This window comes from Gallus gallus, chromosome 2 (genome assembly GCF_016699485.2).
Source record: "Gallus gallus isolate bGalGal1 chromosome 2, bGalGal1.mat.broiler.GRCg7b, whole genome shotgun sequence".
In the NCBI taxonomy this organism is placed as follows: domain Eukaryota; kingdom Metazoa; phylum Chordata; class Aves; order Galliformes; family Phasianidae; genus Gallus; species Gallus gallus.
The window spans coordinates 113,604,049-113,631,080 of NC_052533.1; the positions used below are offsets into that span (position 1 = coordinate 113,604,049).

The 27,032-nt window shown below is 38.9% G+C and overlaps 2 long non-coding RNA genes across 2 annotated transcripts; one reads left to right on the forward strand and one right to left on the reverse strand.

Moving 5' to 3' along the window:
* Nucleotides 1-347: 347 nt before the first annotated feature.
* LOC112531861 lies at nucleotides 348-14,751 on the reverse strand. The gene is made up of 3 exons (XR_003073959.2): nucleotides 14,468-14,751; nucleotides 8,275-8,403; nucleotides 348-739 (listed from the first exon to the last, which is right to left on the reverse strand). It is a non-coding gene; the product is annotated as an uncharacterized LOC112531861 (long non-coding RNA).
* LOC121109922 lies at nucleotides 10,637-25,748 on the forward strand. Its single transcript, XR_005857711.2, has 5 exons — nucleotides 10,637-10,660; nucleotides 10,830-11,024; nucleotides 16,401-16,631; nucleotides 16,743-16,819; nucleotides 25,515-25,748. It is a non-coding gene; the product is annotated as an uncharacterized LOC121109922 (long non-coding RNA).
* The last annotated feature ends 1,284 nt before the right edge of the window (nucleotides 25,749-27,032 follow it).

The window sequence follows — 27,032 nt, forward strand, 5'->3', positions numbered from 1 at the left end:
TTTTTTCCCCTCTTTCTGCAGCCTTTTCCTTTTCTGAATGTCTTACCACACGGCAGCCACACACCTTAAATTAGAGTCTAGTCAAGGCTGTTATGTTTAGGAGTTCTTAGAGACACAGGTACTCATATGAAGAAAGGTAATTAAGTAAACTCTGCATACCATGTGTCAACAGGTGAAATATAAAGGCAGTGAGTATTCAGCTTGTGCAATTGCTCTCTCCTGTTCTCATTTGCATGTGAATCCCCCCAGGGGTGGCGAAGGAAAGACAGGAGGAGAATAACTTCTTGCTTCTGATTTTGCAAATGCCAGATTTGGTGCAGCAGCACTGGAATGGTCTCTAGAGGCATCCCCCATAGGCAGTGCTCAGCAAATCAAATGGTTACTTGCTTCTCAGCACCAGTAGGATATATTAATATATACTTACACTGTGCCTTTCTTGCCTTCATGTTCACCTGCTCCCGTGATGCAGATTTTGTAGCCTAACTCCTATGGAGAGCAATTCAGAGAAAAGAAGAAGAGGCATACATATCCCAAATGGCTATTGCCATTTGTCTTTTTAATGGTACCACCAGGAAACACTGCAGAAGTATGTTCTCTCTATTACATCATGGTCGGAAAGCCTGTTGTTAAGAGGGAGATGATGCACAGGTTCCCTACAGGTCACATCCTGTGCAGTTATGACCCATTTGGGAACTGAAATGCCTTCTTCACTGAGGACAATTTGCCTCCCATGGACCACCTGGTAAGAGATATACATTCTCAGTCAGTGATTGAGAGAGAATTTGCACAGTGTGAATTTACCCAGTAGTACTAATATGTTCATAGTGAGACTCACAAAGGAGACATTTTTTATTAACAAGAAAGCAATGCACATTAAAGAATCAGTGATGTCAGAAATGAAGTCTGCATGCCATAGGAACACTTAGGTAATGATAACTGTCTCATTTTATTTGTAGCCCTAAGAAGATGTTGGAACCGGAGGTGGGTTTGTGGTATTTCTTTCCTATTGGCACCAAAAAGGCAAATATTAATTACTTTACTGAACCAAGTCCAACATTGCTGAGCTTCTCCACTGCTTATGCAGGACAGATATAAAATGCAAGGCCATAGGCTCCTTGTATTCAGTGCTTGAACAGGAGCCAGGCTACACCACTTAATTTCTATAAGTGACTGGATCCTTTATAGCCTTTTAAGAATAATGTCACCCACTGCATGTGCTGTTTTAACACAGCTAAGTATCAGCACCCGCTTCTTCAAGAGCATCTGTTTTGCCATATAGTTAAGTCAGCAATTCAGATGATTCAAGGAAAAGGGTATGCAAAGCCATTGAGGGAGATCGTTGAGCAGACAAGCGGTATTGTTGTATTAGGTGATCCTCTGCTCTGACTGCTGACTTTTGTCAATCCCACTTGTAGAGCTGTGGCCAAAATTTCTAGGCACTGGGACTGTTAATGGTGGTGATGCTTAAATCCCTGTGAGACTACAGATGTTGTACACAGGAGTTTGCAGTCCTCTGGAAAAAAAAGTGAGCAATTTTTATTGCTGTGTGCTAATAACATATTTTAGAGTGAATATTTTTTACTATTAGAAGGTTTTTAGTTGTATACATCTGTCTTCATTTTTTATACAATGTGATTTTGTGTTTTATATCCGTATAGGTAGTTTGGCCCTGATCCTACAAAGCCATTTCTGTCATATCTTTCATGACTTTCATGAAACAACAGGAGCTCGGCACTACTGACACAAGGACATTTATTTTGAAGCAGAACATTCCACATCTCCTGAAAATCTTGGTTCTGATTCAAAGTGGAAAAGGAATGTGTGTGCATTAAGCAGATTTAGTGGGCTGGGGTTGCATTCTGTGACCTGTTTCCCTACACAAAGTTGGCTGGCATGTTCTACTGCAGCATTTTAAGGTAGCTGAGTTCTTGCCTTTGGTTAAGATAACTGAATACAAGACAATGGGAACAAAAATCTTGGGAAGACTGAAAATAAACACTGTATATAATTCTTTCTTCATAAAAGGAATTTAATAATTATTATTTTATTTATATTTGAATTTTTCCCTTTCATTTTTTTTTTATCTCACACCTTGTAATCAGGACATGAATGATTATTCAACTTTTGAAATCTAATATCAAGCTTAGTGTCATAGCAAGACAAAAGCTGGATCTAGTAATTTTCCATTTGACTATGAACAAGCCTTACTTGCTGTTGCTTTTTTTTTCCTTTCATTTTTTTCTCCATCTTTCTGATGTTTTGAATGATTGTTACTGAAGTTCCTTTGTGCTTGATCAATTCAATGTTGCACATTTCTTTTGAGGATCCCATGCCTGACAATCCTTTCTTGCTTGGCTATCAGGTAATTTGACATGAGGTAAATGGTGGGACTATCCCAGGGCATCACTATAGGATGTAAATCTCTACCGATGCTTTAGTGACTCAGAGGAGAGTGAGGATTAATCTGGCTACAGCCTAGTCTGAGAATTTGCAATTAATGCAGACCTGCCTTAAGTAAAACATAAAGGCTGTGTCACTGTAATGCTTAAATATTTTAATAGAAAATGTATTAATGTTATATTTCTAGTATTGTTTTGTATTTTTTCTTATTTTTTATTATTAATTATTGTTCATTTACATTTTGTATAATAATTTTTAATGGTCATACTGTCTCACAGCTTAGCAGGAGTTGATTCTTTTTCCATACTGCTTTATTGCTATTCAGAATCTACAGGAAGCACTCAGACTCTTTCTCATACTGACATGGTTTATATTTTACTACCAGACGACTCTTTATGGTAAATCCTCACCGTGGTACGCACTGATTTGCTTGAATGGAATTAGTCTTTGTCCATTTATTATTAGTTTTTATATTATTGAGTACCTTGAGCCTTGCTAGAAATGCAGCCATTTGTGTAAGTCCTCCAAACTCATAGTGAGAAATATCCTCAGTCCTTACCTTCACCAATGCCCAGTCCGTAGAGGTGAGGCAAGTGCTGGGAGAGGCAGCAGAGGGGTAAGAAGATGAACCCATGGCTACATTTTAGAGAACTCTGACTGCAGTCAGCATTTTCAATATTGAGTCAACTCTCCCTCATGGCTTTTAGATATCACCGAGAGTCTTCAAATACACATTATTATCTTTTTTTTTTCACTTTAAAAAAAAAAAAAAAAAAAAAAAAGATTTACCTGTGTTTGTCATTACCAGGTCTTAGATCTGGAGGTTTTAAATACGATTTCTAAGCGTTATCAGTATCTACATCCAAACATGGGAACTGTAGCATGCTGTTGTTTTTGGTTTGTTTTTCTTTTTCTACTTCTCATCATTTGCCTGGCAGTGAATACACTCTTTCAAGGGCAAAGAGGTAAAATCAGGCTATGAAACATAAATGAGAGATGATCCTGTTTGAAAGAGGAAAGTAAAAATAAAATCCCCAAACCCTGGGTTTGTGAAAACTGCTCTCAGTACATGTGGAAACAGTAACAAAATCTCTGATAAAGCAGAGCTGACAGAAATGTGATTTTTCTCTTCCAGGTGGCCACATGAATCCTTCTATATGGCTTTGTCATGTGTTTTATCTGGTACCACCAGACTTCTTAACACTCTCAGCTCACTTGTGAGACTAAACAGTTCCTTCACAAGACAATGCTGTACTTTTTGCAAGAATCACATCATTCTCATTAATTTTAATGAGCATTTAATGCATCTCAAGTGTGTTATTTTTACATCCTGAAATTTGTGACTGTTGAAGGATTAGAAGCATGAATTTTTATTATTATTATTTGGCCTGGGTGGTGCAGAAGAACTTGCTGTTCCCAGCTATGTGATGGAGCAGTACTGCACAAGGTATATCTTTATTTCTTCTTCATGCAGAGTTAAAAGTCTCGCACATCTGTGCCCTAATACAGATTAATGAAGAAAAGAATTTTAAGGCTTTTATAGTGGTGCCTTAATTGATTTAGCTGAGCATTAGAAATGCATAGGGAAACAAAGAAACTCAAATTGTCAGAAGAGTATCATTGTCTTGTCAAAGCACTGGGTTCCATTGACGCTGTTTTGCCATTATAGAATATTTTCCTATGTTTAGTTATTGTTATTTGTTTATATGTCAGAAAGATGAGCATCTTTCCCTTATTTCATGTCAAAGAGTTGTCAGGCTTTTTCCAGGCAGTTGACCATTTAATAAGAGAAAGCCACTTCCTTAAATCGTACAGCTGGACTTGGTACCTGTATTATATTAGATTATATCAGCTTGATTAAATTTTGCTTTTTTATATTTTCACTGGCAGAACTTTCTGTGGACAGAATAAAGACATTTGAATTTGTCTGCTGTTTGATCAGAACATGCTGTTCTCCCCTTGCATTCTCTATCTTTCCCATTCTCGATCAAAGTGTAGCCTACCAAAACCTAAATGCAATCAACAATGCAGACATTGAAAGTAGGTGCTATCATTTACAGGGGGAAAAAGATCTTCCCTGATTGCCATTTCCAGCTTAGTAATTAGTAATTACTACAGCAGGGTTAATTTAATACTGTTTTATTAACAGTGACGTTTCAAAGAGGAGTTCAGGGAATTAGAAGAACATATATTTTCTATGAAATACTGTCCCACTTAAGGAAATCAAACAGTAATCTACAATTTAATTGCAACAACATAAAGGAATAAAGATGGACTAGCATTTGAGCATGCAATAATCACTGCTGGTTTTTAGTATTGTGATCATGCTAAATAAGAAATATGACATTTTGGTTGTACGTGTCCATACTTTTCTGGCATTTCTCACTATTCCATGTGCTTTACAGGTCCCAGGTTAGTGAAACAGATGGAGAAGAAAGTTTCTTTATGTTGGTTGCCACTGCCCTCCCCGTCCATCATTGGATCTATGGAATCACTCTGTAATGAAAACCAGTGCTGTGCAGTGTTATAAATACAGTATCCAGCAGGATCAGAGTTCACTGATGCACATGTTGTTGAATTTTCTGTTAAGGCAGCTGCACTACTAGCAAAGCAAAACATCTTATTTTGTTCCAACATGGTGAAACATAAGGACTATTGTACATGATTTTTCATTTTCCACAAATGATGATGCATCACTGGCATTACAGTTATCTCAGAGGTGGTAATGTTTCCCTGCATATCTCTGTAGAAGCCAAGGATCGGTGCTGTTTCATGTGGAACAATGAAGTGCATGATGCAAGGTGGTAAATGTGTGGAGTGCTGATATTTATTCCAGGATTCATGAACTGAGCCATTTATTTGGGTTTTAAATAGTTGCTTGGCTAATACTATTGCTCACAGGCAATTTCAAATATGTGTTTTTTAGGTAATTGAGTACTATGGGGTTTTCCCTCTAACATTTTTTGTGTGTGTGTGAATAAACAATGTACCCTTGTTTACAAGACTAACACTTAGATGCTAATGACTACAGTAAAAGAGAATTCCCAGTGTGCTGAAAGCAGTATTCATAGGCAGAGATCATAAACAGTCAGGTGGCTGAAATAGGGGTTGCAGAAAACATTTGTTGGATAGTTTGACACAACAAATAGTGTTGTGATAATGAAAGTTGCTCTGCATTTGAACAGCATCGTATTAATTCAGCTGGGTCAATCTGGCTCCAAACCCAAAGAGTCTCTCCACATCTGGAACTTCTCTACCCCAACTGTGGTGTCACCTAAGGGGCTGAAGGAAGTTTCCTGGGCTCCCATGAGCTCTGTTACTGAAGGAAGAGAGTTGGTGGTGTGTTTGCAGGGGAAAAGTGAGGAAGGGCCTATTGGGGCAGAAGGGTGCTTGCTGTGCCTTCTCTCCTCAGCATGGACCAGACTAATAGACTAATGTATATTAGTCATGATTTCTGGTATGAAGACTGTACTACGAATTTTAACAGTGATTATAACTGCAAGACAGAGGTCGGGCTGTGGATCTTTCCAGCCCAATATTCTATCTGTAGCATTGGGTGAGAACAAATGCTTAGGGAAGGGCAGAGGCACAAAAAGAGTGGTCTTTCCCTGGCTAAAGCTTCACAGCTGTCAGCAGGTTAGGGATTACACAGTACAGACTCAGCTCAGCAGAAGAATAAAATATCCAGAAAGATCCCATGAACTGGACATCTGTAGAGTCTTTATGACAGTGGAGTGATTAATTTTCTTCCATCAGAGGTCAGTTCAGGTAAAGCAGTAGGGTTTGTCACGCTCTAGAGTAAGAGGATTTGACTGGGTCATAAATAACCCACTACTGTGTAATATTAGCAATACAGCAATGTATAGGTCCTTCAAGGGAAAGAGCCTGCTATTTTGGGATGTATGTACACCGCTAATGGGAAATCTACCCCCATTTGCACTGTGGCTTAGTTTTACATTCACAAGATTCTAATACATTCGAATCAAGAACTGATCTGTCTTGAGTTGATCACAGCAGAAGACAAAGGAAATCAGAGGATGATCATTCAAATAAGGATTCACCATGAAACTGTCTTCCTTAGTGAAATGACAAGAGAATGAAGAAGGGGAGGAATGATCCTATAACATGTGATAGCCATCACCTTTTGCAATTGCTGTGATGCTGTGTGCTCTAGCTTTAAATGCATAGAGAATGTTTGGTGCAAAGCATGCTTGCAGCCATCGTGTTTGAAGATGCAACTGATACACGATGTTATAGGAGATACATGGATGTGCAGTTTTCCACTCTTTTGTTTTGTTAGTGTGGACACCTGGGAAGTTAAGGATTCATGAGGATTAGGGAGAAATGGCTGCACTGCTGTCAGTGAGACTTATATCCTGACTTTATTGAAATCAGTGGTCAAATCCAGAATTTAGGAGGCTGTTTCTTAAAAATAGAGCAAAAAATCCAGTTTGAGATTTCTGTTTGCTAACCTCGTGCAAATATAATTCTTTTACATGAACTACTGTCATACGTCTAAGGCAAGAGAATATCAGGATAGTTTTCCCCAGTGCTCTGTGAGAGTTCTTCATCAGCTGAATTTTATCTTTGTCACTGATCTGTTTTTCATCCAGGATTTTTCTTTACCAGAGTCTGATAATTATGCTGACTGGTTTGGTGACTATTTCTGTGGGGATCTAAATTAAGAGCACTGTTATTCTTCTCACTTGCGACTGCAGTATGTTTTGAAGCTGTAATGGAAATTTGGTGCATTAAACGAATACCTCTGTGGAGGGGTTGGGAGGGGGAACAGGACCAAGGCATTAACTTTTTCCAGGTTATTTGGAATTCACATTCACCATTAAATTGGAACACTGCACTGAGGCTTGGGATGCAGGATAGCATATTGGAAATGACCTCATAACATCCTGCCTTGCTGAGCTTGGATAATGTTAAAGCAATATGGAACTGAAGGAGAAAAAGACAGTTACTTCACTGCCTGGGCTGGGAGTTACCAAACGCTTGCCAGCTTTGACTTCTGGAGGAGAGATACTGCCATCCCAACCGACCTTCTAATGACATTGTACTGTTTGGAAAGCAGAAGAATCGTGATCATCCTTAAGAAACAGCACTGTAGAAAATGAGCGACAATGATTTTAACACAAAGCTTTCCTTCAAAGTATCTCCTCCTTCTGAGATTAACTGCCCTTATCGTCCTTGTGTACTGATTTTGTTCTTAAATATTTTGAGTTCCTTATGACTCTGATTTTTCATCCAGGCATCTTATTTTTAAATAGCTGAGTGTTAAGGACTTGCAGTTATCAGAGGCAAGCAGTGCCATAAAACAATAGGAAAATTAATTGTAAGAGAACATGAAGTAATTCAGTCAAGCATAATAGCCTTAGGGTGGGTGAGCACCAAAGTGCAAGTGGACGTGTTGTGATTCATCTGCCTACTTTTAACAGCTACCATTCAAATTGGATTTAAATACTGTAAACACGAGTCTTTTTGTGGTGTGATTGGAACTGTAATACAGCTGCAAAGTTCCAGAGGAAAATGCTGCATTGCAGCTCCCTTTCTGTTTCATAGCAAATCTCTTCTGGCATGTAGCATGAAGGGGAGGAGCTTCAACACAAGCAGGCTGTTTTCAGCTTCATTATGCAGATCAGCCGTCTCTATCATCCACATTATAAAAACATCTTTAACTTCCTTTGGGGATGGAGGGGAGAGATAGTAAGGGAGGAAAAAAAAAAAAAAAAAAAAGAGGTCAGACAGCTTACACGCTGATTTCCCCTGGTATTATCGTTCCAATGTCTCTCAAAATGCAGTATTTTTGCCTTTGTACAGATCCAACAGAATCTGACATCCTTGTTGCTTAATTTAAACTCAGCTTACCTGTGGGATTTGGTGCTAGACTTTTTGTCTGTGTTTTGGGTGAGTTTGAGGGGGTGCTTCAGGAACACTTTAGCCAATGTGCAGCCCTCACTTTACTCAGCCTTGTGGTTCATAGCTGGTTGCTGCCATCTGAAAAGGAAAGGCCTTTAAGTAACCTTGAGAGGAAGCTGACCAGAAGCCTCTCACACATCTTTTAATACTCTAGGAGAAAAGAAGGAGGGATTTTGGAGTCCCATATTGACAGTATCCATGCTTTGTGACTTGCCTCCCAGAGAAAATTCCCTAAGTTTCTTGCAAAAGAAGGGAAAAAAAATGCTGCAGGTAGAGCCAGGCTGGGAGGAGGGCTGTCCTCAGACATCCCGGAGGACAGATTTGTGTAAATGGGACAACTTAGTGCTGTATCATACCAGGTGAAAAATGGGATTTGGGGGGGTTCCGCAACCCTATCAGCAGGACACAGCACAATGTCAGTGGGAAGAGCATGGTAACCTGCAGGACAAGAAGTAATACAGGAACTCTCAAGATCCCATCCTATCCAGCAGAGACTAAGGAGATTATCCCTTCCAGCAAGAGAAGATTGAAAATGAAAAGAGGAGAACTACAATAAGGCTTTTTGCCATTGACATACTGCAGGTTAATAGAGAATATTCTGTTGCCTTCCAGAAATCTCAGATATCCTAAAAAGATACACAGGGGTCCTACTCTCTGGATTTCAACAAAGCAGAGTGTAGAAGGGAAATCAGGTTTTTTTCCCCAGCATTGGAAATTGAAAGCTTAAAAAAAAAAAAAAAGAAAAGAAAAGAAAAAATGAGAGCAGCAATGTGCTATCACGTTTTGCTAGCTGTATTTTCAACCTTGTCATATATCTTATTCTTTCCCAGAATGATCTATCACATTTAAATAGAATTAGGAAGCCAATGAATACTGAAATGGGTGGTTGCCCTGAAAAAAGGAACATTTCAGCAAAAAAACAAAAAACAAACAAACAAAAAAAAAAAAACAGGAAAGGAGCTTGTGCACAGAGCTTTTGTTCTTGCCTGTTTTGCAACCCAGGCCTTTTGCAGGCCCATGCGAGTTCAACTCTTGCATTTGAAGCCTAATGCTGAATCCATTACAGGGCTCTGGTGTGCCTGCAATGAATTCTTGTCATTCCTAGGAGGATGCTCATGGCTCTGTTAACAAGGTTGAAGTTGCCTGGCCCCAGGCTACATCTCCTATTTTAGGGAGGAAGTAGTACAAAGGTTGAAATCACTTTTTTTTTTCCATTGCCTGTCTCTTAACTTTTCATCAGGGATGCATCATTTTTCTGCACTATTAAAATATTTACAGAATTGTTGGGAAACAGAAGAAGCATTCAGACAAAACATTCATAATCTTCCCCCATAGGTTCTGCATCCAAAACTGCTTCTACCAGTGCATTAATTAATTAAAGTACCTTTCCTATTGTTTTTTAAAGTATCTGTCATTGCTGGAGTGCATCTACTGTTGAAGCGATTGCTCTGAAGAAGACAGCACAATTATACAATATGGGTATTGTTTTGAAATTAAAAATAGAGTAAGAAACCGAGTTCCAGCACTCTTGAGAAACAGCCTGAGTGCTGTAATTTGGATACCCAGACTAGACAATTACTCATCTCATCTAAGATAAATGAAGATCTTGGGTCCTTCAAGTTTTTGGCATTAAGCCAAATGATCATGGATGGTGCCCCTTATTTGGATAAAATAAACCCAGTTGTTGGAATAAGGTAAAATTTGAAAAAAATATAAATGTATGTTGAACACTTTCATGTGGAAAATCTGGTCTGGCAAGCACACTGTGTTTGGTAATTGAGTGCAAGAAGCAGCAAATATGGCTAATGGCTTACTAGAGTTCAGGAAAGCTATGTGGAAAAAATGATGTGTATTGTTCCCAAAGGTGATGAAAATCTTTTGCTTGAGTGATTTGTTTGCTGCAAATCTAAGTGCAGGTTTTCTAAAACTCTTCATAAGTTTTTTATAAGCTTGTTGAATTTGTTTGACCAAAAATACAGAGAAATTTAAAAAGAAAAAAAAAATACGAATTTGTGGAAAGATTTTCACCTTTTTTCAATATTTTTCATTTCCCACAAATAACCTGTGTTGTAGTAGGCGTCTTGCGGGGCTACAGGATGTACGGGACAGGCCTCTCCCTAAGCATAGAGAGAGAGTGCTATCGTGCTGACCTTGATGCAGAGAAAACAGGAGAAGAAGAAGGATGAGAAAAGAATGTGGAAATGGCCAAATAAGGCATAATGTTATCTGGTGTGAACCAATCAGGGTGGGACATGACAGCACGGTTTTGTAGGTAAAAATGTATATAAGCTGTGTTTAGTAGTGAATAGATGCCATTTTGCTGCTCATCATATTGGTGTGTGTCTGCAGTCATTTGGCCCTGATCAGGCTATTGATCAGTGTGTGCAGAGGCCTAACACAGGTGGCTAACATCGTTGTTGCTGAAAGCAACAAACCTGACCATTTTTTTTGTGCAATCCAAAACAACCTTTTTTTTTTTTTTTTTTTTTTCACTTGAAATTTAGCCAAGAAGCCATATCATCAGCTTTTTCACATTGCTTTAATTGACTCACATCTAGTAGCACCTGAACTTTGCCAGGAGGGAAGACTGTGAAGACTGTAAAACCTCTGGTCTTCATTTTGCAGCACTGAGAGGTGGCTTGTTCCTTGAGAGTCAACTGTTTTCATGCTAAAAACACTGGATTGTCAAACTGTCAAAGGTAAGAACAAAGTAATTCTCATTAATTTTAATGGAAATTTTAAACATAGGGTTTAAAATAGATCCCTTAAGACAACTTCAACTCTTCTGTGATGAGAAAGGTTGCTTCTTGCCAAACCAAGATCTCTTTGATATTTTTCAGACGGGTAGACAAACCTCATTCATGATGATTAATTTCCTAGTGTTTTGCAGACTATGTATTGTCTTCTGCTGAACGTGTGGCAGACAGGACAGAAAGGTGGTGCAACTGGGAATAACATCAGAGCTTTGAACAGAACTGATCTTCAAGAACTGCTTTGCACCTTGAAGCATTATTTTCAGAGGAAGTATGGGTCTTAAAATATCACATCTTAAGGCAGTGTACATGATAGAAACAAAATTGAAAAGAAAAGAAATAGAAATGATGAGTAGACTGAATGTTTTTCTAAGTTATAGAAATAATGCCAAGTTGCTCTTACCTGGCAAGTGGATGAGACAGACAAATAGTGTCAATTTTATGTGCTTTCTAGAAGATATGAAGTTTGGAAAACTTAACTTTCTCAATCTGTTCTGATGAAATATCTCTCCACTGGCTGTTCTCAATTGCTATGGAAAGGTTTAGAAAAGTATGCATTGTACATTCTTGTGAGTCAACAATTTACCTCATATTCACATTTGGATCTTAAAAACTGCATCCTTCCTGCTGTCTATAATCTACTCCATATTATAGTTTCTCTGGTCAAGTATTTACATATGATCATTGTTGGAGTCTGGAATCAAGTGAACAATTGGTACCGGGACTTGGGGACTTGATCTTACAGCATGTCTCCTTCTGGGCACAGAGACCACCTGGAAAGCATCTGAGTTGAAGGAGGCTTTCAAATGCAGTCAGTTTTTAACAGAAACTGCTTGCATGGAAATCAGTGGCAGAATTTCCAGGAAAAGCCAACATCTGTGAGAACAACCAAAATTACGTGCTTGTTAAATTTAGCCTTCCTGAAGTCCAATCACATAATAGCAAACCTTGAATACAAGAACACAGGGGAGATTTGGTGAATGTTGAGCTAGAATCGTTGCAAAACACTTCTTTTCCTAGGAAACTATTTCAAGAAACACACACATAGAAAGGTCAAGTCATTTAGAAGTCTGCCTACTATATACTCTTGAGAAAGAAAATGAATTTGACCCAGAGAAAACATTTTCATGGTGTGAGCAACAGAAAAATTAAAGAAATGCCAAACCACTACACTTCTGTAGAAGAAAGTGGATGACATTGTGAGAGCACAGCAGCACTGCAAGAGAACAAGCTTTGCAAACTCATAGAGCAAAACCCCCAAATACATAACATACTTGCAAAATACGGCAGGTTTTAAAAGTAACAGTTAAATAAAGTAGACAAACAGTGTTTAGAAAGTTTGTTTTCCCTTAAATATCTGCGAAGTACTGTAGACTTTGAAAATTTATTAGAATCATAGAATCAGAATTTTTTGATTTCAAAGGGACCCTTAGAGGTCATCTAGTTCAACTCCCCTGCAATGAAGAGGGACACCTGCAGCTACATCAGGTTGCTTAGAGCCCCAGCCAGCCTGACCTTGAGTGTCTTCTGTTCCAGTGTTTCACTACCATTATGGTAAAAAAACTTTTTCCTTATGCTCAGACTAAATCTCTCCTCTTTTAGTTTGAAATAATTTCCTTGTGTCCTATCACAACAAACTCTGCTTCCTTCCTTCCTATAGCCCCTCTTTATATATTGAAAGGCCATTATCAGGTCACCTCGGAGCCTTCTCTTCTCTAGGCTGAACAGCCCCAGCTCTCAGCCTGTCCTCACAGGAGAGGTGTTCCATCCCTTGGATCATTTGTGTGGATGCACTCCAACAGGTCTTTGTCTCTCCTGTACTGAGGACTCCACATCTGGACACAGTAGTCCAGGTGGGGTCTCACCAGTGCAGAGTAGAGAGGTAGTATCTCTTCTCCCAGACTTCTGGATTAGGGATAGAGCTTTTCTTCAGCAATCTTCTATTAGTTAAATAAAAATAAATGCCTCAAATGTTGGCTGAGGGATGAAGAATAATATACTTGTATTTTCATTAGTGTAGCTAGCTCTGTGCTGGTCACTGTGGAATATTAAATATTGGAAATCAATAGTGTAGCAGTATATATGGACAGTGCATTTTATGAGTAATTACTAATACCTTACTGCTCTGCATGTCTACATTCACTTCAGCAAATAATGCTGGTTTTAATGTTGATAAATGTGTAGTATGAACTGGCTGGCTTAATTAAAACTGCTGAGATGGAAACACTAAATGCTGTGTGATGATTTATTCAGGATTATAGTAGCCTCTGTGAATGTTTGCGGGGATCACTGGGAAACCCCGAAACATATGCTACTGTCAAGGCATGGGACATGTCAGCACCTGAAGGTTCCACACAACCTGTTGTGAGGCCAAAACTTCCCACAGCCACAGAGGAAATCAGGGGCTACATGGGGCTTTGAGGATTGTGCCAGGGTTGAGGACAGGGAGTTGGAGGTGACGCCACTCCACCCAGGAACATCTCCAGTACAGTGCTTGGTCCCTCCCTGAGCCAACATTTGCTCTAGGTCTTTTAGGGAGAAGATTGCCTGAAGAAGTCATTTTGCTGCTGAAAACTGAAGAATTTGACTTGGTCTACCCTGCTGGGGATCTTCGGGCCAGTCCTGATTTGCCCTCATTGTACTCATCCTGCCTTCCTTTTCATGGTATGAATTTTGTTGGGTATGACAATTTTATTTTGGATGAAAAATAACATTAGCTAACTAATTTTATTATTACATTTCCAAAATGAAATAGTTTAATGTTTCCTTGAAAAGTCCCTCTAATTTTTCATATGAAAAATATTTCAGTTTAGTTTTTACAGATTAATATATCACAGACTTAGCGAACTATTTCCCTATCCCTTAAATGAAATATATTGAACTTAATAACAGTCAGACTTTTGGACATTCAGAAAATAAATCCAAGGAAATCACAACCAACTTTTTTTTATGTTTATAAAGTAATGTTTTTCAGGTTATGTTTTTAAATGATTTCCTTTTTAGGGTGTTTAAAACTAACACAAAACTTTATTAAATTATGATATACATTCATACGCTTTGGCACTAGATCAGATTCCTCTATATGAAATATTTTTGTAGCTGATCCCTGTAGTCATTCAGCATGCCAGAAAATAACGTAAAATACAATGGGCATCTTCTACCATTTTATCTCAGATCATTGTTTTAAAAACTGAATGTCCACTGACTCTCAATATCATGTTTCTTTTGCTCAGAAAAATGTAGCTTCAGTTATTCTAAAGGAAAGTAGTTCATTCAGATTAGATAAAAGTTTTATTTAAAAGAAATCCCTGAAACAAAATAAAAGAAAAAAAAAAAAAGAGGAGCTGTGCGGTATCTGAGAAGAGGAGAATGTTGGCAAGATGAGTTACCATGGAGCTGGATGATGTCCAAAGTCTTCTGTGCTGAAGACCTTCAGAGAATGCTGGGGCTGATATTGTTCTGAGTATCATCCAAATCAAGTCATATTTATGATGGACTTCATTTTCCTTCTGGCATTATCCCTTTGACAGGGACTTGAGGTATGAAACAATTTTTGCAAGCAGGCCTTTGATAGATTAATTCAAGTCGCTGATTTCCTTCTATGGGAAGATAGTACCAGAGATGTATGGATGTGAACAAAATTTCTGCTGTAATTTACCTCAGAATTTTAAAGTATTTTGAAATTAAGCAATAATTTTCACAGTAAATCACGACCACCTCCCTCCTTATCCTGATCTCTTCTTATGATTGGCCCAATGTTACTCTGTTAACTCATCATTTTAGTGAAATTCAGATCTTATCAGTGGATCAATTATTTGGTTTCTTCTTAGAACACACATGAACTTTACCTTATAGCCAGTTTTTTTTTTTTTTTTTTTTTGTCAAAGTTGCTAGGATTTGGATAGATACTGATCAGCATTTGGCTTGAGAACAACCCTGGGGAGAAGGATTTGGGGGTGCTGGTTGATGAAAGGCTTAACATGAATTGGCAATGTGAGATTTTAGCCCAGAAATCTAACTGTATCCTGGATTATATCAACAGAAGTGTGACCAGCAGGTTGAGGGAGGTGATCCTGTCCTTCTACTCTGCTCTCATGAGACCCCACCTGGCGTACTGCATCCAGTTCTGGGGTCCCCAACACAAGAAGGACATGGAGCTGCTGAAGCAGATCCAGAGGAGGGCCACAAAGATGATCAGAGGGCTAGAGCACCTCCCATACGAGGACAGGCTGAGAGAGCTGGGGCTCTTGGTGAAGAGAAGGCTTCAAGGAGACCTTATAGCAGCCTTCTAGTACTTGAAGGGGACCTACAGGAAAGCTGGGAAAGGACTTTTTATAAGGGCATGTAGTGATAAGATGAGGGAAAATTGTTTAAAACTGGAAGAGGGTAGATTTAGACTAGATATTAGGAAGAAATTCCTTACTGTGAGAGTGGTGAGACCCTGGAGCAGGTTGCCCAGTGAATTTGTGGATGCCTCCTTCCTGGAAGCACTCTAGACCAGGCTGATGGGGCTTTGAGCAACCTGGTCTAGAGGGAGGTGTCCCTGCCTATAGCAGGGAGTTAAAAGAGTTCTTAAAGGTCCCTTCCAACCCAAATCATTCTGTGATTCTATGATTTGTTAAAGCTCCTTCTATGCTAGGCATTTGCTAAGAAAAGCATTCTCTGGACTTTCATTTTGTTTCAGCTCTACTTGAAGACTCGAAAACTTTGGTTTTCAAATGGTTTTCAAAGCAAACTGAGGATTACACTTAGCTATATGACATATACATTTATACTAAATAATCACAGCTGACACAAAATTGCTAGTGAATCCATCGTCACAGTCCTTTTTTAGCAAATTATTTGTCCCAGATCTCTGCAGAGGCATCCAGATCAAACACCATGTGCTGTTACTGACGAGAGTAAATTAACTTCTCTGCCAGAGTTTTTCAAGGAAGAATACAAAGCATCAGAATATAATCTCCTGCAAAACAAGATCTCCCACATATCCTTACTTCATTCTTGAACGATCTCTGCAGTCATTAAACAAAAGATCACAGTAAAACGCAGTATTTTACAGCATTATTTTGTATAGCCACAAGAGGGGGTGTGAAGAACATTATCTGCTTTGAAATTTGTCCCTAACCCTTTCCTTTAGCACATGATATGTTAGAGGTATCACGAAACCAGTCATTTCATGAAATGACTGAAATTTTCAGTCATTTTTCAAAATGACTCCTTCACTCACTCATTTGGCAAAATGACTAAAAGTTTCATGCATTTTATGAAATGACTGACGTGCTGGATATTCTGCTACACTATTTGACTGTTTGTTTCATTCAGTAACAGGCATATTGTGAAAAAGGAGTTGCTGGAGAAAGATCCTTTGCTTTTTTGCAGTCACTGCTGAAGAAGGCTCTGAATTTTGAAAGCAGCTTCAGAAAAGAACTTTACAAAAAGTATAGGAAGTTCCCAACTACCTGACACTTAATGCTGTGAAACTACTGCTGAGTTCTAAAATGCAAGCCAACATCCCAAATCAAAGCCAAGATATGAGTACTACCTGCCTGCCAGGTAAGTTTTAAAGATTACTATTTTTTTGCTTCCTGCTGTTATTATTATTTACCTATTCCTTTGCTGTGGAATTGCCAGTTAATTCTTTTATATTTCCTCCACTCCTCATAGGTATGAAATTCTATACTGCGGTGACAGTGTTTCTAATCAAGAATTGTTGGACTAAAGAAGCATCTCCCATATTCTCTGTGAGTGTTGAGATGACATTTAGATATCGTTACAGTCCATGGTGGTTGTGATCATGCTTATTGCTTACTGTCTAAATATACAAACATAACAAAGTCTTTCTGTCTTTAGTGCCTGAGAAAAAGACAGACACCTTGATCCATTCATTTGTGAAAAAGGCAAGTTGACCACACTGGTATTCAAGCTTAGACTCAAGGAGATAACGGTGTACCAAGACTACTTGCCCAAATTTTATGTTTCCTGAGATGTTACCTCAGAGGGAATGCCAGAAGTGGCCTTTCAGCTTTTCAGTAGTTTTCTCTTATCTGATGCCTCTGTTGTGCTGTGGAATGATAGAACTGGATTCACAACTAAAATCACACAAGTACTGGAGGCTCTGTGACCTCTGCTTATTTTGATGCATGGAAAAGCAAGACATCCACAACACTAGGGCTCTCCCAGAAGTAATATTAAACATATAGTTCAAACATGTATGATAGACAATTCATGGAACTGACCTGTAGGGGTTTATTTAGCCACATTCTCAAAAATACCAGCCAATAATCTGGAATAAAATGCTCACCCCATACAGCTCTGTTGGGTATCATTCCCAAATGTGGGCTTATCTCAAGCTCTCTCCCACCAGGGATCATTAACTGCCTCCAAAGCATGTACAATTTGCTCTCAGTGGTCAGCAGTATTTCTGTTGACTCTGCTGCAAAAACATATCTAGGAGATGAACTGGCCCTCATGACAATGATGTAGGTGACCAAACTGGAACTTTGGTTACAGTTAATCTTAAACCTGTTCCCGTATCTCAAACCTGTCACAGAAAGGATTCATCCAGACCCATAAAATTCTCCAGCCACTGATACCCATGAATTAACTGGCCCTTGGCTTCTAGGATACCATCCCATTGCCCCGTCTGAGCAGATTTTCCACACAGCACAGTCACCTGTGAAATCAGGTGGATGAATACGTTGAAAAGCAAGGCAGATATAGTAGCTAATGTCATGGTCATCTCAGTTAGGAAGATATCTTTGTGGTTCTGGCAAGTGGGGTATATTGCATGAAGATTTCTGAAATAAATGTGGAAGTCCATTTGGCTTTAGTAATAAATAATGAATAAAAGTAATCTTGCATGCTGTCTTTTTAAGTTAATTCAAGTAACAAGACATCAGGCATGGTGTTGCCCTACCAGTTTCAGTAACTTTGTTCTAGTTGTGAAACTTACTCCTATTTTGCAGAATGACTGAATGAAACAGCCATTTTGTGAAATAGCTGAAAATTTAAAATATATCCTGAAATGAGTGGTTTCACAATATGACTGCAACATGGGCAACTCCAGAGTCGCTCATTACATTTCCAGTACCATGTATTTCCCAGTAAACCACAAGGAACAGAAAAATTACCTACAGCTTTTTTTTATACCATGCTTAAAAAGAGCAGGAAAAAAAGGAAAAGATGCATGTACCAAGTGAAAATGGTTCTCTAATAATACAACATCCTAAACTGGATTATAATGCAAGCCTCCTTTGCAGCATATATTTAACTATAATTTACCTTTCTGGAGGGCACTGTAGTGACATAGTCTAGAATAAAATAAACCATCCAAGTTGGGCAGAATTTTTTGACGCAGCCGAATGTCTTCTGAAAGAGTTAGCTTTGATGCATGTTTCTGCTGTATGATCCATCATGGGAATGTAAAATACAATTCTTTCAGCACTTTCTTTTTCTCCCATGCTCCCACCTTGCTGTTTTCCTGACGTGTCTCAAGGGTCTGATGTGAAACTTATCATTGCCGCCTACTCAACCTTTTCATTAACATCCCTGTTCCAGTCCATTTACCTTTCTTCTGCATATTTTATTTAGTTTTGTGCTAAGTAACAATTCTGCAATTAAGAATAGTGGCAGCTCATAGACACATTTTTTCCTGGTTTTCTTGCTCTTTTTTGGAAACTTAATTGCTGGCTTTTTAACTTCCAGGTTAGAGCAGCAGGGCACAGGAGTGCAGTTCATCAAAGCCATTGTATTGATGCTGATGCATAAACTGCCTGGCGTAGGGTACCACAGAGTAACAAAGGTTCATTATTTCATTTGTATTTGACACATGACCTTGAAAAATGTAAATGTTAAATCTATGGTAATTTGAGAGTTCACCCTGTCATTTAATATGCACAGTCCTCTTTCTCCTTCTCTTTTACTTTTTCTTTTTACTGTAAATTTGCTGTCCCCAAGGAAAAAGCATATTACAAGTTATCTGAATTTAATTATAACTGAAAGATGATACCCCAAAATGTTATGTTATGAAAATCTTGTAAGCCAAGTGAACAAGTCTGAGGGAAAAGCACTATGGCTTTGTTAGGGAAAAAAACCCACAATGAATGAGAATTTACAAAAATGCCTAAGGAGGCTGGACATCTCAATTCTTGGCTGTCCACCTTGTGATGTTCTTAGAGGATCCTGATGTGGAGATGTTGTGGAATTTCTTCTCTCTACATATAGATTTCTTGCAGATATATGTCTGGAAAGCATTGAAATTGTGGTACACAAAATAATTAGTTGACTCTTATATTTTTTGACTTAGGCAAATGCTTCAAAAACTGCCTCCTCTGCCTCCATCAACATTTGCTGAGTAGATCTGCATTCAGAAGGATGTTTGTGAGAAGTAAATATGATATGTGGGTTAACAAGAGTGTTTGAATTAAAACATCAGGTGGCCTTTGGAAGCTCTTAAAGTGTCATTCTGTGAGCAAGCAGGAACCCAGCCAGGTGACTAGCATGGCTGTGAGTGATGGTGCTAACATCGAGCAGGCAGCAGGAGCAACAAACAGTCTGAGCTGCTTATAGGCTGCAAGATGTTTCCATGAACCATTTGCAGATTAATGTTTATTGACAAGTAAATCTGCAAAGCTTTGAATCTTTCAGTGAATTATTTTCAAACAAAAGAAGCTGCTAAATATGTCCAACTATTTGGTAGAAATTTAACTCTGTTTGTTGCTTAGTTGAGCGTACTTTTCAAACATGAGTGACTGCTTTACATGGGCTTCATTCTGAATTTCCCATCTTGCTGAAGATCTGTCAGGAAAGCATAATGTTTTAACTAAATGCATCGGAAGGAGAGGTAAGTCAGTTTAATAAAAACAAAACAAAACAGAACTGTAGGAAGAAGAGTTGTAGCTGAAAAAATTGATTTGTATATTCAATGTGTTGAGTCACAGAATACCTTTAAATATTGTAAATATTTTCAAAATTATTTACAGTATGAAAACCCTGAGTTGTTTCCTTTTCCACCCAGAAGAATGAACACTGAGAGATATAGAAGATAGAGAAGACAAGATGGACAGTTTTGAATGAGTCTTATCCTTGTAGTAAAGTGAACACTGGAAAGAGAAGCAGCAATACTTTCTTCTCAATTCCCTGTAGTATATGCATTCTGCCGTGAAGGGACCGTGGCCTTGGCTATGCACCTTGCCTGTCACTGTATCTGCCTGTCACCTGTAAATCTGCTTTTCCAGACTGAACTAGACCTGATGTCACAGCACTCAATGCACACATTCTTAGGCCTTTCTCTCTCTCTTTTTTTTTTTTCTTACAGTTATTTAGCACCTTAACACACTAACTCTTGCTTCTGCATTATATCCATCCCTGGAAAATACTTTCATGCATTTCCACAGAGGGTCATAAAAGGCTTGATGAAGAGAACATGTCAGCTTAGGGACAAATTTGAAAGGACAGTAGCCAAGAGTAAAGTAATTATTGTCAACTGAGTCCAAGAAATTTAGACATCTTATGTATGACCTTGTCATAAGGAACTAAATGGAACAGGGCTAAGGAAGTGTGCATGTGTCATTGATTGATTTTATCCTGCTGAACTCTTAATTTTTGGATGGAGTCTGAGAGGTTAGTGAGAAATCCTTTTATTTCATTAACCAAGCACTTTCAACACAGGATAAAACCAGTTTATTTCCTGTTTACATCTAAAATGCTATCTTGAGATATCTGGATATTTTACTCTGCAAAAGCATTGTATATGTCACTGTCACTTGTTACAGCACAAGCTGGTCATTGCTCCCCTGCATAAGCTTCAGCTGCAGTGCAGTAGAGATCTACAACTCATAGACTGTTCTTGCCTGAAGCCTGACCTTGTGACACTTTCCCTCTGTGGTGAGGGAATTCTTCAACTAAGGTTGTTTGTGTATGAACAGACAGGGCCTTCAGTTCTAATATCATTTGTTACTGGTTGTTTTTTTTGTTTGTTTGGTTGGTTGGTTTTTTGTTTGTTTTTGTTTTTGTTTTTTTTCTCTTGAACGGCCTTAACACTTGCAATACTGTAAAATTAGACATATATCAGTTGCATTTACTATTTGCAACACAGGAACGACCAGAAGCCATATGTTGCATTTAGTTGTTGCTGTAGAAACACCTACATGAAATATCCTGGAGACATTATTTATAGATCCAGTCAGAAAATGGTATTTTGTTCTCAGGGAAATTCTGTTTTGTCAGTAACAGGAAATTTTGGCCAGCAGGTCGGCAGGTTTCCATTTGCATAGTAAGTGCCAACATTTTGTGGAGAAAATAGGAATTTTTCATGCATAAAATTGTAAGAACAACTAGACCGATCCTGTGAAATTACAGGTACCCTCCTTCCTTCTCTTGTTACTGTGGAACATACTGTAGTTCTTCCCATTTCATAGTCCTGAGTTGGACCAGACTCCAAGTTTGTCTTGTCCAACCTTATAGCTACATTCAAAGATTTCTTCTGCAGAATATCTTTAAACTGCAACTTGTCCATCACAAGTGGTCACAAATAGTACTCACATCCAGACCTCTGCACCTTAACTGCTGCAAAGTCATTTTATTTTTAGTACTGAAGCTGGCAGCTTGGCCCTTTCCTTTCCTTTTGTGGTCCTGCTGCAAATGTAATCTTGTGGCAGCATTTTTCCCTTCCCACCCTCTCTCTGCACCCTCCATTGATAGTCTCTTTTTCACATTAAACATTTGCTTTCCCTGTCACTTGTAGAAGATTTCACGTCATCTCTTCCTCATGCACTACCAGCAAGTTTAGGAACAGCAAAGCCAACAGAAGGATGATACCTATGGCTTTGGTCTTGAGTTACTTTTTAGCTCTATTTTTGCACCTCTGAACTTTCCACCGTGCATCCACCATCCATATAGTTCACATTCCTGCACCATTTTGGTTTTTGCCTCTCTTTCCCCTACCTTGGAGGGAACTCTGGTCTCTGGAAGCCTTTGTCTTCCAGTTAACCTGAAACATATGAATTTCTACTCACCTGACTCTGCTTGGCTGGCTGTTGGTGACTTTGTGGAGTCCCTTGCTGAGAGTAATTCCTTTCTTCTCTTCACACAGGAAGTTTGCATGAACTCTATATAACTTGTGCAGACTACAAAGGAGTGTGAATGAGAACCCCTCAAGGTCCTTTTTAATAGGGGGAGGGCCCCCTATACACCTTTGCAGATAAATGATGTTTTCTGAAATTTTAGCTTAAAAGAAGCTCCCCAAAACCCCCCATGTTTTGTGTTCTTTCTCACCCAGTGACAACCCCCAGATCAAATGTGCTAGAAAATAGAGCCAGAGCAATATTCCTGCCCAAGGACCTTTCAGCTTCAAAGGAAACCCTCCAGTCCTTGGAAGACTTTGTGCTTCTTCATCACTGAGCAGAGGGAACAGGTATTATATGAAGACAAAGTTATTGCCTGTGCCTGTCTGGAGCACAAGATTGAAACCCTGAAACTCCCCAACACAGCCCACGGGAATTTGGAGGTTGGACCATTCCCAGATCAGTGTAAATACCTTCAGCATTATCTGACTGTACTCTAATAGGAGCTGGAATAGACTGGAAGCTGCATGGGTCTTAAAAGTCAGTGCTCATAAATACTCAGAGAGCTCAGGCTGTGGGTTCATCCCTAGAATGTGAGACAAGAATTAAGCTTATTTAGCAGTTTTGAATTCTATCACAATCCTAATTTTGGGAAGAGACACACTGTGCTGTATCTGTTTCGTTACATGGGTTGAATTTGTAATTTGTAAGCCTATATCTTCTGTTTGTCTTGAATTATAGAAGTATGTAGTGCAGTGATTTCAAGTGACAGATCCACTAAATGTATAGTTTGTTGGAATTATATCTATTTTTTTTTCTTTATTTAGGAAATTTAGACTAATTTAAATGATTGTTTCTTTTCTAATCTCTTGACAAATAGGAGAATGAGAAGAACTCTTATTCATGTCATTTATACTAGAACACTTCTGTAACTCATGTGGTTGTTTTTTGTGGTTTTTTTTCCCCTTTATCTTGGTAAAGCAGATACCACAAAGAAATCCCAACAATCCATTATTTGTTCGTTTGCTTTTTTTTTTTTATTAGTAAAATAGTGCAGTGCTTACAAATGGAAGTTGTACGAGAATGATGGTTCAGTCAAGCAGTAATACACCACTGAGCTGGAATTATGCAGAGCTCTCTCAGACACTGTGGTCAGTTTCTGATCTGAGCAGCTCTCGGGTATGCATTCATGACACTTCAGCACATTGTTTCATGTGATTTTTCAGACATTTGCAATTTTTAAAAATATTACTATATTTCTGTTCTTGCTTTCCCCCATTGCTGTGAAATGAATCATGGCTAAGTTGTATTCTCCTGGCTCCTCTTGGCCTTGCAGAAGACAGTAAGTGTTTTATGGCAAACCTTCAGAGTCCTGTCTGAGGAAGTTCTGTGCAACCAGAATCCTTTGTCTACAATCCCTGTTTCTTTTCAGTCAATGAAAATGACAAAAATAATGTTTGAAAACCAGCATAGCTATCCATGACTCCTAAACTTAAAATGTTTTGTTCATCCTGAAATATCCTAAGCATGACATAAAAGAGAAAATCCCAGGCTAATGCCCTGACATGTGATGTGTCTGCTTATCCTGGCTGTCTCGTACACTAGAGCTTTTCTGGATGAAGCTGGCTGTGATGGTTCTCTGTTAAGGCAAAACATCAGGCAGAGTGCTTCCACTCTCCTTCCTTCTGAATTTGATAACAGTTTTTCCTCTTTTGTTTGTCTGTTTAGGTGCTAATCATAGGAAGCCATGTGATTGCCTGTGACACCACAGCTGTTGGCAATTTCAGTTTTTGCAGTTATGCACATCTCCTGAGACTTTGGTGAGGGAGTATTTTGCAGCCAGAAAGACTTGAGTTTGCCAACCGTGGTTTTTTTCAGTATCTTTTCACAAGTTCTTTTTTCTTGGAGAGGTAGGGAGAAGAGTGGAGAAATCACATTTTTTGTTATTTTTTGTTAATGCTGCATAAAACCATAAAATGCTTCACATGCATGGAGTAAAGGAAAAAAAATCTCAATTTCTATTTCAACATGTGACACTATCTTTTATTAGCACCTATGGTATCTAAGACACTGGTGTACATGTCACAAACTTGGTTCAAATACAATTTCTTGATTAATTACCTTTTAGGAAAACAGTAGTTGAAGAGAATTAAAAACAACAACAACAAAAAGATGGCAGGCAGAAAGTGTTACAAGAAGTTACATACAAACTCCAGGTAACTTTGGAAGAGAAATGCTAACCCAGTCCAGGTCCTGGATATAAGTGGCATACTTTATTTTATTTGTGTCACTGATGTTGTTTTTATTTAAGGAAAAAATGTGATGGAGATATGTGTTCTTCCATTCTGACCACAATTGATTTTTTCCTGTCTAGGTTAAAAAAATAACTTCCAGAGCTTAGAATCACAAAATCTCACACATCCCTCAGAAATGCAATGAATTCCATTCCTTTGTTCACTGCAGTTATTTTCCAAGCAAAATGATTTTTATAGCACAGGTATGGGGATGTATCTCAGCCTATGAAGTGACTCCAGCTGGCTGTAAAAGTATATACAGTAGCCTGCAGTCTCCATGTTTTTATTGTTGTTTATTTTTCAAAACCAGTAGTATCTCTAATGCAATGTGCTATTATCCATATATGCATTTTGACTGAAGAATAGAGATATGGAACCAGTTTTACTGTTCTGTAGTAAATAAAGGGCACTGCCAGTGTCCTGTTTTTTTCTGGAATGGGATTAATTTTCTTCATAGTGTTTGGTATGAAGCCATGTTTTGGATTTAGGAGAAAAACAGTATCAATAGCACAGAGATGTTTCAGCTGTTGCCAAGCAGTGGCTGCAAAGATCCAAAGAAATTTCAGTTTCTTATGCTGCCCTATCAGCGAGAGGCTGAGGGTGCACAAGGAGCTGGGAGGGGACTGGAGCAGGACAGCCAACTTAAACTGGTCAAAAGGATATTCCATACCATGTGATATAATGCAAAACTATAAAACTGGGGGAATTGGCTATGGGGTTGTCACTGCTCAGGAAATGCTCAAGCATTGGTTGGTGGTTGGTCTGTAACTGTGTCACAGAACATTTTGAATTGGGAAGACCTTTGAAGGTCACCTAGTCCAACGCCACTGCAATGAACAGAGACACGTACTGCTAGATCAGGTTGGTCAGAGCCCTGAACAACCTGACCTTATACGTCTCCAAGAACTGGGCATCCACCACCTCTACGGGCAGCCTGTACCAGTGCCTCACTACTCTTATTGTAAAAAAACTTCTTCCTTATGTCCAACCTAAATCTTCTCTCTTTTTGCTTGAAACTGTTTCCCCTTGTCATATCACAACAAACCTTGCTAAAGATTCTGCCCCCTTCTTTCTTACAGCCCCCATTGAGACACTGAATGGCTGCTCTCAGATCTCCCCAGAGCCTTCTCCAAGTTGAACAGCCCCAGCTCTCTCAGTCTGTTCTCATAGGAGATGTGTTTCATCCGTTGGAACATTTGTGTCCCTCCTCTGTTTGTGCACCAACAGGTCCATGTCTCTCCTGTACTGAGGACTCCACAGTTGGATGCAGTACTCCAGGTAAGGTCTCACCAGCACAGAGCAAAAGGGCAGGATCACCTCCCACATTTCTTTGGATGCAGCCCAGGACATGGTTCCAGAACATGGTTGGCTTTCTGAGCTGTGAGGGCACATTGCAGGATCATATCCAACTTGCCATCCACCAGCACTCCCAGGTCTTTTTTGGAGTGGCTACACTCAATCCTTTCCTCCCCCAGCTTGTACTGATAGTGGAAGTTGTCATGATCCAGGTGTAAACCCAGTGCAAGACCTTGCATTTGGATTTATTGAGCCTCATGATGTTCACCTGGGCCCACTGCTCAAGCCTGTCTAGGTCTTTCTGGATGGCACCCCATATCTCAAGCATGTCAATCACACAACATAACTTGGTGTCATCCACAAAGTTGCTGAGGGTGCAGTTGACCTCACTGTCAATGTAATTTATGAAGATATTAAAGAACATCAGTCCAAGGACTTGACCTCTGAGGGACACAACTCATCACTGATCTCCATCCAGACATTGAGCTTTTGACAGCTACGCTGTGGTATGATCTTGCAACCAGTTCTATGTTCTTTGAACAGTCTATCCATCAAATCTGTATCTTTACAAATCAGAGAGAGAGAAGGATGTTATGGGGAATCATGTCAAAGGCCTTACTGACGCCCTGATGACATCAGTGGCTCTTTTGCTGTCCACAGATGCATTGTGCCATCATAGAGAGTGGTGCTGAGCTGCCTGTTGGGTTAAACCACAAGTATTTACTGTATAAAAGCATCAGCTAACTACCTGCAACAGGTCAATAGCTCTACTCTGGCAACGTAACACTGAAGAGCAGAAACAAAGAACATTAGATGTTACCTACACTTGGTTGAAGATAGGAACTCAATTTACCTGTTATGAATGGAAGTAGGCTGACAGTTTATGAGCTGGAAGCTGTCTTTCATGAAGAATATGGAAGAATAGCTTGTAGTAGTTTTGTAGAAAGAGATTCAGTTAAATTAATTACCGAAAATATCTGATAACTAGTCTGGGAATGCAGTACCTGAGTCTTCTGTTTTTGTTTTTTTAAAGGTGCAGGAATTTGAGCTTACAAATAAATATGAGATAGTTTCTTTTTAGATATGTGGGTAGTATAATTAATTTTCCATGTCCTCTGCTGTGACCTGAATGAGAGTTTGCATTTATTTTTTGCTCTGGAAAGGAAGTAGTTTTGAATATTCAACCGTATGCCAATTGTGCTCATAAGCAGCAATAAATGCAAGGCAAGATTTGTGGGAGAAATAGGATCTGTAATAAACCAAGAAAAGCTTTTAGGCCCATAAGCTCTCTTTCAGGACTG